The following is a 19,261-nucleotide window of genomic DNA, read 5'->3' on the forward strand; positions in this document are numbered from 1 at the left end:
AGGATAGAATCCGGCGCCCCAACCAGGACTAGAACCCGGTGTGCCAGCGCTGCAAGGTGGAGGATTAGCCTGTTAAGCCACGGCGCCGGCCAGCTGCTGTTGATTTTAAGAGGAACAAGATAGGCATTGTCTCTGGCTTCAAGTAGCTTATATTCCAATGAGGGTAGAATGTATTATGTATATAATATATATATATATATATATATATATAAAATGTGAGAATGAATTTATAAACAAACTGGTTAGTTCAAACTAAGAAGTGGGGTCACTATTATTGCATCTTGCTCTTCAATAGACAATAGCAAATAGAGTTATTTTCTTTGAACTCCACCAATATTGGAAAATACATTTGTGTTATTTATTTTATTATGCTGGAACTATTCAAGTTAATGCATCCTAATTGGCTCTCAGTGATTATTAAAAGTTTGTACAGTGGGAATGGAGTATTGTTACACATTAGATCCCAGGGCTCACTGTGTTGATGTAGGGGAAAGTGCCTGTCTTGTTGATGATATTACTGTGTCTTGGCCATTTTATATATTCTTTTTTTTAAAAAAAAGATTTATTTGAAAGGTAGAGCGACAGAGTGAGAGGGAGCAACAGGGAGAGCAAAAAATCTTTCATCTGGTTCACTTACCAAATAGCTGTGATGGTTGGGCTGTGCTAGGCCTAAACTAGGAGCCAGAAACTCCATACAGGTCTCCCAGAAGGGTGGCAGGGATCCCAGTACTTGGGCTATCTTATTTTACCTTACTAGGCCCATTATCAGGGAGCTGGATTGGAAATGGAACTGCCTGGACTCAAACTGGTGACATTATATGGGATGCCAATGTGGCAAGCTCACTGTACCACAATACTGGTCACTTGTAAATATTAACACAACATACATATGTCTTACATTATATACACACACAATGTGTGTATTAGTTAGGCCTAGGAAAAATAAAAACTAACATAGTAATTAGGAGATAGCTAGACAGATTGCTAAAAAGGCAGAATCCTGTGCCACACCTAAAATCTACTCAATCAGAAACTCTCAGCTTCAGCTTCCAAAATACTCATTTTGACTTTTAGGCATGCGTTCCTTACTAGAAAATCTCAGTGTGGCTCAGAAAGTTTCAGCATGGAGGCAAGGTAAAATTTTCATCCCACACCTGCTGTTAACAGTATGTCTTTGTGTCTAATCATTTTAATTACCTGGTTTCTATTTCTTAGTGCTCTCCCTCCACCTCCTCCTCCTCCTATTGCCACTAAGTTGAATCAAAACATGACACTCTGATAAAGAGGTATGAGTAATTAGTCAATATTATGCACAAACACAGGATGAGTGGAGAACAAATTTTACAGCCAATCATTTAGCATTCAGTGAATGAATAATGTGTAAGATTTGAGAGATGGATAAGATGAGGTTAGTATATTCAGGAGATCTACCGTCTGTTTTTACAGAAATAAATTTCAGATAAGCCAAGACAAATAATATATTAATGAAACACTTAATGCAGACAAGTGCTACATAAGATCTAAGTTAGTTCTCATGTAGGGTTGTCAGAGAAGATGTGATCAAAGAAGACTTCAGAAGATACTTACAAGGCAACTACATTTAAATAGTTGGAGTTGGATATTGCACAGGAAATCTAGAAAGATGCAATTTGGTTCACAAAAGAGAAAGAAATGTAGTATTGAAAGAACACTCTTGAGTCACTAGACCACAGTGTTAACTTATTTAAGATTTTATTTATTTATTTTTTTGAGAGTTAGAGTTACAGACAGTGAGAGGAGAGAGACAGAGAGAAAGGTCTTCCTTCCATTGGTTCGCTCCCCAAATGGCCACAACGGCCAGAGCTGTGCCGATCTGAAGCCAGGAGCCAGGTGCTTCTTCCTGGTTTCCCACGTGGGTGCAGGGGCCCAAGGACTTGGACCATCTTCTCCTGCTTTCCAAGGCCATAGCAGAGAGCTGGATCGGAAGAGGGGCAGCTGGGACTAGAACTGACGCCCATATGGGATGCTGGCGCCACAGGCGGAGGATTAACCTACTGCACCACGGCACTGGCCCCAGTGTTAACTTATTGTTAGTCACAAAAATTTCAGAGATTACTCTAACCTCCCTGATCACTGTGTCTGTTAATGGTAAACTATACCTATGACATTTTAACTGAAAACATGTGTCCTTTGGTGCAGGCTCTGAGAGAGTCAATATTTACTTCTAGGCAACTAAGCAGTATAGAATAGAAAAGCATATCTATAGACTTCAAAGGATACAAGTGTTGGGAGACATAGAGAGGAACATCCATTCTGCTCAAGTGGCAGGACTAGGAGTGCTGAGGTTTCATCCCAAAGTACGCTCTACCCCTTTAGATTATACTCTGGAATTTTGCTACCAAATGTTGCCACTGACCACCTTGAAAAGGTTCCTTTGAACCTTTTCACTATTCACTATTACTTTTCACTATTCACTATTTACTATAGTCTAAGTAACTCACATAGACAAATGTTCTCATGCAGAATGGAAAGTGGGATAGGTCATAAGCCATTCATTGTCCAGAGGACAAGGTTTTTTCCAAATAGTGGGCAACTGATGTTATAGTAGGGATTAGTAGTAGTTGACATCTTCATATATTGATAATAAAGTTACCAATAGCCCAGCAGAGTCTAAATGGAGGACATCTTTATGCAGGGAATCTCCTATGAGCTGTTCACTTCATGTTATGCCTGCCTTCTGCTCAATTATTCCCTACTTCGCTGTTTACAAAGAGTAAAACTTTTCCTTGACTATTCTGACCTATAGCTCTTGTTGCTCACTCACTATTCTCCCACAGAAGGAGAAAGCTGTTATAAAGCCAAGTATAGTTAAGGAACCCTCTTCTCTTTGGGAACTAGTTTGCCTACAAAAGGATGCATTATACCTGGTCCTCACACACCATGATTGACAAGGAAGGTTCTAGCATGAAGAATTACAATGTTGGCTAGTCTTGTGGACCAGCTCTTTCTGGGGTTCTCTACTAGGAAGTCCACTGTGGTAACATATCTGGCCACACCTTCCCACACACTTTTTACCAGTACCAAGCTCCTATTTTGATCTCCACTTGCCTGACTTCAATGTTTATCTTCTTTGTTCCAAAACTGGGCACAGGCCGGTGCCACGGCTCACTTGGCTAATCCTCTGCCTGTAGCGCCAGCACCCCAGGTTCTAGTCCCGGTTGGGGCGCTGGATTCTGTCCCGTTTGCTCCTCTTCCAGTCCAGCTCTCTGCTGTGGCCTGGGATGGCAGTGGAGGATGGCCCAAGTGCTTGGGCCCTGCACCCTCATGGGAGACCAGGAGGAAGCACCTGGCTCCTGGCTTCAGATCAGCACAGCGCACCGGCCATAGCGGCCATTTGGGGGGTGAACCAACGGAAGGAAGACCTTTCTCTTTGTCTCTCTCTTTCACTGTCTAACTCTGCCTGTCCAAAAAAAAAAAAAAAAAAAAAAAAACTGGGAAGAATGTTATTCATTGAGCTGCAACTAAGCTGAACTATAAGAAAGTTTATATTTCACAGAGTTTTATTTATTTTCCATACTTTTATTAAAATATATTGAGGTGGGATACATCAGTAAATAAGGTGTTTCAATATTGCCTCACATTTACTTTTCCACTGGTGCTTATGCAGAGAGCTGCTTCTTATCAAGAGTTAGTAGTAGAACTTGACAAGCTGAATAAGGCAGGATAAGAGACGCAATAATCCATGGTCAATAATTTAGGAAGTTTGTAAGATAAGCTTGAGGGAGAGATAGTACATTTGTGTTTCACTAGTGTGTACACATTGGGAGGTTCTGAATAAGTTTTGAGAAGAAAACCAGATATTACAGGTTTGTGCAGAATTTTCAGAAATTCAAGAATAAACATAGTCTAAAGTTTTTAGGAATGAAAAACACTACATGGCATTTGTAGCTATTCTTGCTTGTTTTCTAAGCTTCTTACATCTTTTCTAGCTATATTGCTACCATTCAAGATTATTTTGATAAAGATCAGCTTTGAGAGTAGAACCAAAATGTTGATATAGCTGCTCTACTTATCTTCTGAGTGATGCAGGCCACAGGCACTCCCAGACGGTTTAAAGGAAAAAAAGACCTAAAGAACAAAATCTGAAAACATCCATAAGCATTATTTTAGCTTTAATATGGAAGATTGAGAGCTGGATTTGAAATTATTCTATAATGCATTAAAATCTCAACCGCAACATGCAGTAAGTAAGGTGAGCAGATCGCCTAACTTTTCATATTTTCAGAATTTTATGTTTAACCTGTAGTATGGGACCAACAGAAGCTCTTACAGTTAAATAACCCATGTAAAAATAAACTGCATACCATGATTGCTCAACATATTTAGTTAGATTAGGTATCCAAAAGGATGAAATCTCAGACTTGGAGTGTAGTTTTTTCATGACCAACCTATCCTCATTTCAAGAAAGAAAGGATGGATAATAGTGAAGGGATCTGAGGTTATATAGTTATAGAAATTCAGTTCTGGAGGATACTTGAGAATTTTACAGCAATACCGTATTTTTAGAATCCATGTATAAAACGTAACTTCTGATAGTCACAGAACTCAGAAAGTCAAAACTGCACTGAGAAACTATAATGTGCTCCCCTAATTTGATGGCTTCTCATGACTTTGGGTCTAAATGTTCACCATGTGGTTAAAAACCAGCAGAACTCCTAGTGCCAGATGGTTTAGAAATTCCCTCTCTCAGAACTGTTTTATTTTTAGGTGAAAGATTTAAATTAAGAACATTGGAAATAAGATGAACTATTGACTTTACACATAATTTTACCCTTAGAATTTGAATTACTTTCCTTTACAGCTCATAGTAGGGTTAATTATATGATAATTCAAAACCAGAGGCCTCTATTTTTTCATTAGAAAAACCAGAAGGCAAAGCATAGAATATAAACAAAGGAAGTCATCAAATTTCTTAGATTACATGACTTGATATGTTTTACATTTAGTATTTTATATGAGCAGCAGGAGGACTTGCTTATTACTTTTCATGCAAAATTCTTACTAAGTTGAACATTAGATACATTTCTTAATATTATCTTATATTTCCTGGGAAATGTCCTTAAATGTAAAGCATTTGAGGAAAGAATCCTCACTTATCTGTTGGTGCCAAACATCAATGTAGTTCTAAGGACTATAAGACATGGAACCCAAATTGTTCTCTATCAATGAGAATGGAAATAATGATAAATAGGTGACAGTTCCCTAACTTCTACCAGATGTTGTAGGGTGCTAACCCAAATGTCAGCCATTTCATTAGTATCTCTTGGGACTTAAAACCATCAACATCTAAATCTCATGCATCCCTTTTGTGCTGTGTTACCCACAATCCTGATAGAAAAGTCTACAAGCTAACAAGAAAGGGTGAGAAGTCAGATACCTGGGTTAAGACAAATATTTTCTCCTTGGGCTCACTGCAAAGGCATAATGGTGCCTTTGAATCTCACAGTTTCTATCATTCAGTCCCTTATGATTGCTTATCCACACAGTAACTAGTCATATTTTTTCCAGGCTTTGGTCATTTTCACATTATTATGGATTGTGACAAGAATGACAGAATATCAGGTTTTAAACCTGTCATCCCAAGACATTTTATTTCCAATCTATAACCATTTTACCAGCTCTTGTTACACTTTCGGGTGTTAGGCTGATGATGCATCTATTGACTGAGCATGAGTTGCCTAGAGGCCCCTTTCAGACCTTTGTTTTTTGTTTTTGTTTTTCTCTCAGGAACCTTTTATTTAAAGTATACAAACTTCATGCATTTCATAAATACAACTTTAGGAACAAAGTGATGCTTCCCACCCCACTTTCCCCCCACCCACACTCCTACCGTCCTATTCCAATTCCCATTTTTTACTAAGTTCTATTTTCAATTAACTTTATATGCATAAGATTAACTTTATACTAAGCAAAGAGTTAAACAAATAGTATGGGGGAAAAAAAACTGTTTCTCAACAGTCCAGACAAGGGCTATTCAAAGTCATCACATCAATGTGCCAATTTGACTGCTATAGATTACCTTTTAATGCTCTGTTAGTTACCACAGATTATGGCAAACACATAGTATCTGGCTTATTTCATTGAGTATAACGTTTTCTGGTTGCAAGCATTTTGTTGCAAATGACAGGATTTCATTTTTTTTTTTACCACCGTGTAGCACTCCAGGAGGTACATATCCCATAATTTCCTGTCTTCAGTTGAAGGACATTTGGGATTGATTCCATATCTTAGATATTGTGAATTGAACTGCAATAAACAAGTAGGTGCAGATAACTCTTTTGTTTACTGATTTCATTTCCCTTGGGTAAATTCCCTGGAGTGGGATGGCTGGGTCATAAGGTAGGTCTATATTCAGATTTCTGAAGTATCACCATACTGTCTTCCACAGAGGCTGTACCAGTCTACATTTCCACCAACAGTGGATTAGGGTTCTTTTTCCCACATCCTCATCAGCATTTGTTGTTTGTTGATTTCTGTCTGAAAACCATTCTAGTGGGGGTGAGGTGAAACCTCATTGTGTTTTTTTAAAAGGATTTATTTATTTATTTGAAAGTCAAAGTTAGAGAGAAGGAGAGGCAGAGAGAGAGAGGTTTTACATCCGCTGGTTCACTACCCAGATGGCCACAATGGCCGGAGCTGTGCAGATCCGAAACCAGGAGACAGGAGATTCAACTCAGTCTCCTACGCAGGTGCAGGGGCCCAAGGACTTGGGCCATCTTCTACTGTTTCCCTGGCCATAGCAGAGAGTTGGATTGGAAGTGGAGCAGCTGGGACTCAAACCAGCATCCATATGGGATGCCGGCACTGCAGGCAGTGGCTCTACCCACTACGCCACAGTGCCAGCCCCTCTCATTGTTGTTTTGATTTGCATTTCTGTGATGGCTAGTGATCCAGAGCATTTTTTTTGTGTGTGTCTGTTGACCATTTAGATTTTCTCTTTCTAAAAATGCATGTTTAAGTTCTTTGCTCATTTCTTAACTGGGTTGTTTGTTTTGTTGTTTCTGAGATTCTTAAGCTCTTTGTATATTCTGGATATTAATCCTTAATCGGTTGCATAGTTTGCACATAATTTCTCCCATTCTGTTGGTTACCTCTTCACTTTGTTGAATGTTTCTTTTGCAGTGCAGAAGCTTCTCAATTTGATGTAAACCAATTTGTCAATTTTGGCTTTGATTGCCTGTGCCTCTGGAGTCTTTTTCAAGAACTCTTTGCCTATGCCAATGTCCTGCAGGGTTTCCCCAATGTTTTCTAATAAATTGAAGATAGCAAGTCATAGATTTAGGTCTTTGATCCATTTTGAGTGGATTTTATGTAAGGTGTAAGGTAGGGACTTACTTCCTTCTTCTGCATGGGAAGATCCAGTTCTCCCAGAACCATTTGTTGATGAGACTGTCCTTGCTCCAGGATTGGTTTTAGCTCCGTTGTCAAAGATAAGTTGGTTCTAGGTGCATGGATTTATTTCTGGGAGTTTCTATTCTGTTCCACTGGTCTACAAGTCTGTTTTTGTGCAGTACCAGTTTTTGTGCAGTGAATTATAACTGCCCTGTGTTATATCTTAAAATCTGGTGTTGTGATGCCTCTGGATTTGTTATGTTTTCATGTGAATTTTGGCATCATTTTTTCTAGATCTGTGAAAAATGAAATGGGTATGTTGATTGGGATCACACTGAATTTGTAAATTGCTTTCAGTAGCATGGGCAGTTTGATGATATTGAGTCCTCCAACCCATGAACATGGAAGATTTTTCCATTTTTATGTCTTCTCTCTTTCTTTAATGCTTAGTAATTTTCATCATAGAGATCTTTGACATCTTGATTAAATTTATTCCAAGGTATGTAATTTTTATTGCAGCTATTGTGAATGGGATTGATCTTAGAAGATCTTTCTCAGCTGTGGCACTGTCTGTGTATACAAAGGCTATTGATATTTTCTGTGTTGATTTTATAACCTTTACCAAACACTTTACCAAAGTTATTATGAGTTCCAATAGCCTCTTTTAGTGTTTCTTTGTATCCCTTATTTATAGAATCATGTCATCTGCAAATAGGGATTGTTTGGCTTCCTCTTCCCAATTTGTAGCCCTTTTATTTCTTTTTTCTTGCCTAATGGCTCTGGCTAAGACTTCCAGGATTACATGAATAGCAATGGTGAAAGTGGGCATCCTTGTCTGGTTCCAGATCTTAGTGAGAATGCTTCCAGCTTTTCCCCATTCAATAGGATGCTGGCCGTGGGTTTGTCATAAATTGCCTTGATTGTGTTGAGGAATATTCCTTCTATACCCAATTTGCTTAGAGTTTTTGTTGTGAAAGGGTATTGTATATTGTCAAATGTTTCTCTGCACCTATTGAGATAATCATATGGATTTTGTTCTTCAGTTTATTGATGTGGTGTATCACATTGATTGATTTGCATATGTTGAACCATACTAAGGATAAATCCCACTTAGTCTGGGTGAATGATATTTCTGATGTGTTGTTTGATTCCATTGGATAGTATTTTGTTGAGAATTTTTGTGTCTATGTTCATGCGGGAAATTCGTCTGCAGTTCTCTTTCTCTGTTGTATCTTTTTCAGGTCTAGGAAGTAAGGTTATACTGGCTTCATAGAAGGAGCTTGGGAAGATTCCCTCCTTTTCAATTTTTTTTAAACTTTTATTTAATGAATATAAATTTCCAAAGTACAGCTTATGTATTACAATGGCTTTTCCCCTCCATAACTTCCCTCTCACCCGCAACCCTCCCCTCTCCTACTTCCTCTCATTCCAATCACATTAAGATTTATTTTCAATTATCTTTATATACAGAAGGTCGATTGAGCATATATTAAGTAAAGCTTTCAACAGTTTCCACCCACACAGAAACACAAAGTGAAAAATACTGTTGGAGTACTAGTTATAGCATTAAATCCAATGTACAGCACATTTAGGACAGAGATCCTACATGTGGAGTAAGTGCACAGTGACTCCTGTTGTTGACTTAACAAATTGACACTCTTGTTTATGGCATCAGTAATCACTCTAGGCTCTTGTCATGAGTTGCCAAGGCTATGGAGGCCTTTTGAGTTTGTCGACTCTTATCATATTTAGACAACATTATAGTCAAAGTGAAAGTTCTCTCCTCACGTCAGAGAAAGGTACCTCCTTTTTTGATGACCTGTTCTTTCCACTGGGATCTCACTCGCAGAGACCTTTCATTTAGGTCATTTTTTTTTTGTCAGAGTGTCTTGGCTTTCCATGCCTGAAATACTCTCATGGGCTTTTCAGCCGGATCCAAATGCATTAAGGGCTGATTCTGAGGCCAGAGTGCTGTTTAGGACATCTGCCATTCTATGAGTCTGCTGTGTATCCCACTTCCCATGTTGGATCATTCTCTCCAATTTAATTCTATCAGTTAGTATTAGCAGACACTAGTCTTGTATATGTGATCCCTTTGATTCTTAGTCCTATCATTATGATGAATTGTGAACAGAAATTGATCATTTTGACTAGTGAGATGGCATTGGTATATGCCACCTTGATGGGATTGAATTGGAATCCCCTGGCATGTTTCTAACTCTACCATTTGGGCCAATTCAGCTTGAGCATGTCACAAATTGTACATCTCTTCCCTCTCTTATTCCCACTGTTATATTTAACAGGCATCACTTTTCAGTTAAGTTTCAACACTTAAGAATAATTGTGTATTAATTACAGAGTTCAACCCATAGTATCAAGTAGAACAAAAAAAATGCTAAAAGGAATAAAGTATTAAGTTGTTTATCAACAACAGGGCAAGGGCTGATCAATTCATCGTTTCTTATAGTGTCCATTTCACTTCAACAGGTTTCCTTTTTTGTGCTTGGTTAGTTGTCACTGATAAGGGAGAACATATGATATTTGTCCCTTTGGGACTGGCTTATTTCACTCAGCATGATGTGTTCCAGATTCCCCCATTTTGTTGCAAATGACTGGATTTCATTGCTTTTGACTGCTGTATAGTATTCTATAGAATACATGTCCCATAATTTCTTTATCCAGTCTACTGTTGACGGGCATTTAGGTTGATTCCAGGTCTTAGCTATTGTGAATTGAGCTGCAATAAACATTAATGTGCAGATAGCTTTTTTGTTTGCCAATTTAATTTCCTTTGGATAAATTCCAAGGAGTGGGATGGCTGTGTTGTATGGTTGGGTTACATTCAGGTTTCTGAGGAATCTCCAGACTGACTTCCATAGTGGCTTAACCAGTTTGCATTCCCACCAACAGTGGGCTAGTGTCCCTTTTTCCCCACATCCTCACCAGCATCTGTTGGTAGATTTCTGTATGTGAACCATTCTAACTGGTATGAGGTGAAACCTCATTGTGGTTTTGATTTGCATTTCCCTGATTGCTAGTGATCCTGAACATTTTTTCATGTGCCTGTTGGCCATTTGGATTTCCTCTTTTGAAAAATGTCTATTGAGGTCCTTGGCCCATCTCTTAAGTGGGTTGTTTGTTTTGTTGTGGTGGAGTTTCTTGATCTCTTTGTAGATTCTGGTTATTAATCCTTTATCTGTTGCATAGTTTGCAAATATTTTTTCCCATTCTGTCGGTTGCCTCTTCACTCTCCTGACTGTTTCTTTTGCAGTACAGAAACTTCTCAATTTGATGCAATCCCAGTTATTTTGGCTTTGACTGCTTGTGCCTCCGGGGTTGTTTCCAAGAAGTCTTTGCCGGTGCCAATATCTTGCAGGGTTTCTCCAATGTTCTCTAATAATTTGATGGTGTTGGGTCATAGATTTAGGTCTTTAATCCATGTTTAGTGGATTTTTGTGTAAGGTGTAAGATAAGGGCCTTGCTTCATGCTTCTGCACATGGAAATCCAGTTTTCCCAGCACAATTTATTGAATAGACTGTCCTTGTTCCAGGAATTGATTTTAGATCCTTGATCAAATATAAGTTGGCTGTAGATGTTTGGATTGATTTCTGGTGTTTCTATTCTGTTCCATTGGTCTATCCATCTGTTTCTGTACCAGTACCATGCTGTTTTGATTACAACTGCCCTGTAGTATGTCCTGAAATCTGGTATTGTGATGCCTCTGGCTTTGTTTCTGTTGTACAAAATTGCTTTAGCTACTCGAGGTCTCCTGTGTCTCCATATGAACTTCAGCATCATTTTTTCTAGATCTGAGAAGAATGCCTTTGGTATTTTGATTGGTATTGCATTGAATCTATAAATTGCTTTTGGGAGATTGGACATTTTGATGATATTGATTCATCCAATCCATGAGCATGGAAGATTTTCCTATTAGCATAGAATATCTTATTCCATCCTCTTACTTCCAGTCTGTGTGCATTTTTGTTGGTGATATGTGTTTCTTGTACACAGCAAGTAGTTGGGTCTTGTTTTTTAATCTGTTTGGCCAGTCTTTATCTTTTAACTGGATAGTCGATGCCATTTATTTCAAGGTGACTATTGATAAGTAATGACTCTATTCTGCCATTTTTCCATAAATATTCCTATTGTTTACTTTTGACTTCCTCTGGACTTTTATTGGGAGAATTTCTGCCTTCACCTTCTTGCATAATGGTGACCATGATTCTGTGTTTTTGTGTGTAGCATTTCGTTAAGCATCTTTCATAAGGCTGGATGAGTATGTCAAATCTTTCAATTTCTGTTTTTTATGGAATTTCTTTATTTCACCTTCATTCACAAATGAGAGTTTTGCAGGGTACAATATTCTGGGTTGACATGGTTTTTTTTTTTTCCCCTTAAGACTTGGACTATATCTTGCCATTCTCTCCTAGCCTATAGGGTTTCTGATGAGAAGTCAGCTGTGAATCTGATTGGAGATCCTCTGAAAGTAATCTGGTGTTTCTCTCATGCCAATTTTAGAATCTTTTCTTTATGTTTTACTGTGGAGAATTTGACTACAATGTGTCATGGTGAAGATCTTTTCTGGTCATGTCTCTTAGCAGTTCTATGTGCTTTCCTTTACTTAGATGTCCTTTTCTTTATCCAAATTAGGGAATTGTTCTGTGATTATTTCAGTAAAAAGCCTTCTAATTCATTCTGTCTTTCCATGCCTTCAGGAACTCCTAAAACCCATATGTTGGGTTGTTTGATAGTATCCCATAAATCCCCAACAGTGTTTTTAGTTTTCTGATTTGTTTTTCTTTAACCTGACTGCAAAATTTCCAGAGATTTGTCTTCTCACTCAAACATTTTTCCTTCTACCCCACTGAGTCTGTTTTTAATGCTTTTTTTTTTTATTTGACAGGCAGGGTTAGACAGTGAGAGAGAGAGAGAGACAGAAAGAAAGGTCTTCCTTCCATTGGTTCACCCCCCAAATGTCTGCTATGTCCGGCGCTGCGCCGATCCGAAGCCAGGAGCCGGGTGTTTCCTCCTGGTCTCTCACGTGGGTGCAGGCCCCCAAGCACTTGGGCCATCATCCACTGCCTTCCCAGGCCACAGCAGAGAGCTGAACTGGAAGAGGAACAACCGGGACTAGAACCCAGTTAGTTACTAAAAGACATATTTGATTCTACTGTCATTAAAAATCCCTTTGGTAGTCTAACTATGTTCAGAACCTACATTTGCTTTCACAAGTTTCCTTTTTCCTCATCTATGAGGGATTTTCAGAAAGTTCATGTAGAAATGAGTATTGTATAAAAACTGTGCATGCATTTCAAAATAAACTTACCTTTCAATTTCATTTTCCCCCAACATTCTGAGGTACCATGTTTGTCTGTATTTAAAATATGTATATATATATATATATATAATGTATGTATATGCATATATATGTATATGTAAACATTTTAAATGCACTTACTTGACTTAGAAAATAAGAGAAGTACCTGATCAGTTCCTTCTTACACTTTGTGCTTAAATTGGGCTTGGTATCTGGGGAGCAGGAACTCTCTATTTCAATTTTTTTTCCCTTTTCTCCAGAAGAATGTAAATTTGGTGTCTAAACTACCTGGCACTACTAATGGGAATTCTTGTACCAAAAGTTTGCTGAGTGCTTTGAAAATTGCTTCTTCCTGGGGTTGCCATTTCCCATGTACCAGTCAGCTTTCAGGGACAGAGCACCTGACCTTTCTGGAATTATAGACCTCAAAGGACTATAGGTAATTTATTTTGACTAGGAGAACTTTATAGTCTCCTGACTATAACCTGTTAGTATTTTTAACAAATCATTTTCAGTGTTTCATTTGGCAGAATATAGCTCTTCTAGATTTGTTAAAAATTACCCACAGAGATAAACATATTGAGGGCACTTTATTTGAAATGTTACTTTTCAAGTTTCTCAAGTTCAGCTGGTACTTGCAGAAGATGAGGTGGCTGAGTAAGGGTTTTGGAAATTGATATTGCAGTCCGAGACCCTAGGAAGTTGAAATATTTTTTTAAAAACGTTTTTGTTATCTCCTATCCTGTGCACTTAAAACACTGCCATTTAGATCGGAAAATACGCATTCTCTTACATTAGACAATGTTATATTCTCAAGTATTTCATTCACAATAGAGCAAAGGTTAAAATAAGGAATGGTGGAATTTCCTCTTATTTTCTATGATTACCGTTTCTATATTGCATTTGTTCTTTGTCAGAAGGCAAACTGCCTTAGCTGATGAAATATTTCATAGTTATTCCTTGTATTCATGCATTCTTCGAGCAATGTCTTGAGCAATTTTTGAGAATTTTGACTTAAGACTCTCAGATGCTCTCATAGATGTTCAAATTATCAATGAATGCAGTAATCCACCAAGGCTCTTGTTACAATTTACCATTATAATTGTAACCTAGTGAGAAGGTACATAGTGGGGTTTAAAATATGTAATTTCACTTGCTAGGTATCACATTCAAAGTTCCACAAACATATGTAAGCTGATACATCCTTATCTTATAGCAAATGCTTCATGCATGCTCTGCATTCACTCTGTTCTTGGTACAGAAGGTTGAAGATTATACATTATAAGTTGTGAAACAGGCAGCCCAAGATGTCTCTAAGGATTAAACTCCAAGATTATATTGTCTTTTTTTGTCCCAGGCACTTGACTCCATGTTTTGTATGTGTTTAATAAATTAGTTTTCACATTCCATCATCAATGTTTTTGTTTCACAAATAAGAAAATTGAGGTCTGGAGAGGTTAATATTATGGGGGTATTTACCATCTTCAAGGTCTATCAGATGCACAGTCACGTATCAATCACTTTTGAAATACATATTCTTGACTATCATACTCAAGTCAAGAGTCTAAAGAAGTTGCATGTACAAGCACACATGTATACTTACATCACTTTTTTTCCTTTGTATTTTCCTGAATGCTACTGGGTGGAAGTGGCAGGATAAGACACAGGTGGGAAAATGCAAAGAGTTAGGGTAGGAAGGAGGAGTTCTGTCCTAATGTGTTTAGCATGCATACCTAGTGCTCAATTGCACTGCGTCCACTCTGTGCCCAAGCCTACCTAGTCCACTGTCCAGCCCTCCTTTTATACCTGCATCAACATAATTACCTTCCTGAGACCTTGTTTCACAAATTCAAATCTCCCTCTAACTTACATTCCCTGTGTCTGCCCCACAGCCTCAAAATGCACTTGACATGGAACTTCAGAAACAACTTCTTACTTAGTTTAGGCCAATCAAAAACTATGCTTCTAAAAGGAGAACCAAGATCTTCTACTTCCCCTCAACTCTAACCAATATGTCTAGTCCTTAGCTTAGGCTTAAAGCAGTAATCATGAAATGTGTATTTTTGTCCATGTGATTATTCTAAGACCCAGTTAAAAAGAATTGCATTTAGTTTTGACAACACTGATATAAGCTGTAACTGCTCTATTAGAAGTGTAAGAGAATAAATGTTTTAAAAGCAAGTTTAGGGGCTGGTGCTGTGGCACAACAGGTTAAGCCATAGTCTGCAGTGCCGGCATCCCATATAGGTTTGAGTGCCGGCTGCTTCACTTCTGATCCAGCTCCCTGCTAATGTGCCTGGGAATGCAGCAGAGGATAGCCCATGTGCTTGGGCCCCTGCAACCATGTGAGAGATCCAGGTGAAGCATGGGGGAGATCCTGGCCCAGTGCTGACCACTGTAGTCATTTGGGGAGTGACCCAGTGAATGGAAGATCTTTCTCCTCTCTCTCTCTCTCTCTGTCTGTCCCTCTCTCACTGTAACTGACTTTCAAGTAAATAAACAAATCTTAAAAAAACAAGAATTTCAGAAAAGGTGGGCAACATTCTGGGCTTTTATGGGAATTCTACCAAAAGACAGATTATTCAGCATCCCAACAAAGACACCTGTTTATTTGAATGTTTTCTGAATTTAAAAACTTTGGAATGCAGTCAAAAAATGTCATTAAATCAATTAAAATTAAAAGCTTTAAAAACTTCTGTTCTTGGGTCTGACACTGTGGCATGGCAGGTAAAGCTGATGCCTACGGTGTCAGGAACCCATATAGGTGCCCCTTCCAGTCCCAGCTGCTCCACTTCCACTCCAGCTCCCTGCTAATGTGCCTGGGAAAGCAACGGAGTTTGGCCCAAGTGCTTGGATCCCTGAATCCATGTGGGAGACCCAGAAGAAGTCCTGGGTCCATTGCCTTGGACCAGTCCAACTCTGCCTATTGCGGTCATTCGTGAAGTGAATCAGTGGATGGAAGAGTCTCTCTGTCTCTCCATGTGTAGTTCTGCCTTTCAAATAAAATAAATAAATAACGTCTGTGCTTATGTTTATATATTCTATGAATTTAGAAAATATATTACTGCTAGCATAGCTATTTCATGTTAAATTTTAAGCAAGTTAAGTCAATGTTCTCCCTCTTTTCTCTCCTCTCCTATACTACTAAAAACAAAAAAGAATATAAAATAAAGAAAAAAATCCTTGCTTTCAGTTAATGAACCAATACAAAAACATTTAAACAAAGAATCTCAGTATCATGAAATACTGAGAGATTTTAAGTTTTTGGGTAAGAGTTAAAGCTGTGCTTCACTTTAAACAAAGTTGAGCCAGGACTCATGTAATTAATCTAGTGAGTTTCCTGAAGATATCCTCTAATTCCTGGGGAGGAAAAAAGTATTTCCTGTACCAAAATATTTTTAATAGCTCTTCCAGCAAACAAAGAATAGTAACCCTTAATTCCCTACTTCTTTTGTCAAATTTTCTGGGGAAATTGTTTCTCATTGTTTTAGCATTAGGTCAACATTTGAAAAATGGAGACTTTAAAAAAAATTTAAGTCAAAGGGTTAATATCTAGGTCATGGGCAATAGAAATTTCACCAGCTTTGGTGCACTGGGCTTATGAAATTGAAACAAGTGGCTCTATTCATTATTAACAGGAATATATGGTTGTGTTCAAACTAAATATCAAAGTCCTGGTTGAGTCTTAGCGACCAAGTGACTCCATGATATAAGGCCCCCTTGCTGCCTTTTTATGATTTTCTGCAGAGCTCTTCACACAATTTACAGCCTTTTAATCAGTGGGGTCCAATAGATCAAGGTGTAAGCAGAGTAAAATATGTTTTGTTAAACAAAAATTGTGAAACACTCCATTATGGCATATAAATTACTATTTCTTCTCTACTTTTCTGTCTTTAGATTTATAACTTTTATATGACACATTTTTTTATACAGAAGAAAATCCAATTATTTACATTTATTTAAACAAGAAATACGAGTTAAAAATATCACTACTGAGATGTTAAGCCTTTGAGCCCAATGTTACAGATGTCCTTGAGTCAATTTGGTGACTACTGATAGTACAGAGTATTAAAGAATAGTTTTCCCATAATGTATTGGTCCACAAATTGGCAGGGAAATGGGTTATTATAAGGGTAAATATATCTCACTACTGAATAGTTAATTTTTTTACTGCAAAGAAAATTGGACACTATACGCAAAAGAATTTTCACTTAGGAACCTGTTATTTAAAATTGCTACATTAGGCTGATAAGTAGATGCATATATGATAGATAGGTAGGTAGGTAGAGATCGATCCCAGGTGAAGAAAAATACTTGGTACTTTTTTTTTTTTTCATATTTGTCAAGCTTTATTTGGATTCACTGAAAATCTGGCAAATTATTTGCAAAATGCTATGTGTTGTCAGATCCAAATGTCAGGACATGTGATTAATTTTAGGCTCTGAGTATATAAATCATAAAAAAAATCAAAGGAGGATATTCTTGTTAACCTAACATTCTGAAACTCATCCTAACATGCATGCAGTGTTGTATTGACATTAACTTGAATGGGTGCCACTGGTTGGAGAGTTAGATAATAAACAAAAGGGAGAAATTGGCAAAAGTGTTTTCATCATCATAAATTAATTTTTAAGAAACGATTATGAGGGAATTTTGATAGGTGAGATATGAGAACCCCAACACTCTACAAATAACTAAGGTATTTTCAATGATTTCAGAATTATGATACATTTATTAATAAATAACATTAATAATATTGACATTAAAATATCTTTTATTAAGTCCATCTATCTTTACTAGGCTAAGGATTTTTTTTGGCTTTATCTCATTTAATCTATTAACTATATGAGACAAGTATTATTATCCCATTTTTCTAATAAAGAAACTGAGTGGAGAAATCCAGGAATGTTCCACCTGGAGCCAGGGTTAACCCCTGTGACATCTTGCCTTTCAATTCACCTCCATATGATCTTGCTATTTGGCATTTTCACCCAAATTTTCTAATACACACATTTTTATTACCTTTAGAAATTCACCTAAATTTCTTTATATCTTTTGGTAGAGCAGTATTTGTTAATGTTTAACCTCAGTTTTCTTTCTTTATAGAATATACACTATTTCACTATGGACAAACATTTCTGAAACTTGTGTGAGTTAGGTTATTTCCAAAGTAGCTCAAAGACAAATTGAATTAAGGTGGAATCTTTGGTAAGTTTTACAAGAAAGGGCAGGGAAGGACTTTATATCTGTAAAGTATTTGCCTTCCTTTAAATCTCGTCACTATACAGAGCACATTACATTATTTAACATTCAGAAGCTGGTTTGAAAATGTTCATAAACTGCTTTTAAAAGAAAACTGAGATTCAGGAAATGGCTTCAATCTGTCTAGATGAGGCTAAACCTGTACTAGCTTCTGACACTGAGAGCTGCTTCTGAATAAGATTCTCCTTCAAAGCACATGTGAAGGCACAAACAACTTTGACCATTTATCTTTTTGTTTTGTTTTGTTCTCTGTAGTCTATAATACTTGCGAATCCACTGAATATTTCAAGCAAGGCAATCCTGCTTCCTTGATGGACAGAGGAAAATATTAAGAATTTTCTACATGAGGAGGATAATAATGATGGATGAAACATTAGCATTGAGGAATTGATCTCACAAAACAAATATGCTTTTTGTGATTGAAAAATTATTAAAAGACCAGGCTAAACAAACTGTTACAGAATGATGGGAGCTATTTTATAATTAAGCCACAGTGCTTTGATTCTATGTTAAATGATTTAGTGGAAACAGAAATACCATATGCACATAAATGGATCTTTCCCCCTTCAGTGCAGTAGCCTATAATATTTCATGTCTAATCAGGTTTGAGATATTGAAAGAAAATGAACAGAAATTCAAATACACTCCATGGTGATTACAATTTTGTGTGTCTCCATTTATTTTCTACCTCATTATAAAGACAACATAATTTAATTACTTAACACAAGTAGTCATAAGAAGCATCACTTGCTATTGTGTTTTTCCCATTTACGTCTTCTGCACTGTTGCATAATGTGAAATTTTTGCACAGCAATGCTCAGCCAGGACTGAGAGCAGCTGACTTACCAAGTGTTGGCAACGTCTGTTAAAACTTTATCACTGTAAGCATAAGTCTTGTGAACGTGATGTGTGAACTATTCAATAAAAGAAAGACGACTTGTCTTAGACAAAATATACATGCTCCTCATTTCTTCTGTTATGATTAGTATTTAGTCTATCTTCTAGAAATTATGAATCTTTGTATTATTGCAAAAATATTTACATATTTCCCTACATTATAATGACTGACCCAGGCATGTTTTTTTTTTTTTTATCCTTCCTGCATCTTTTGCTATTTTTTGCTGATCAAAAAAAAAAAAAAATAGAAAAGAGGATAGTAGAATGAGATGGATTGGCTCATATAAAGCCTATGGAAGTCATTTAAGATGTTCCAGAATTGTGAAATTACTATTCCCAGAGTTAGAATGAATCCTACTTAACACAAAAATCACTATTGTTTTTGCCAGGAGTTCTGGCAAGCTGAATAAATA

The sequence above is a fragment of the Lepus europaeus genome, chromosome 22, assembly GCF_033115175.1.
Source record: "Lepus europaeus isolate LE1 chromosome 22, mLepTim1.pri, whole genome shotgun sequence".
Taxonomy (NCBI): Eukaryota; Metazoa; Chordata; class Mammalia; order Lagomorpha; family Leporidae; genus Lepus; species Lepus europaeus.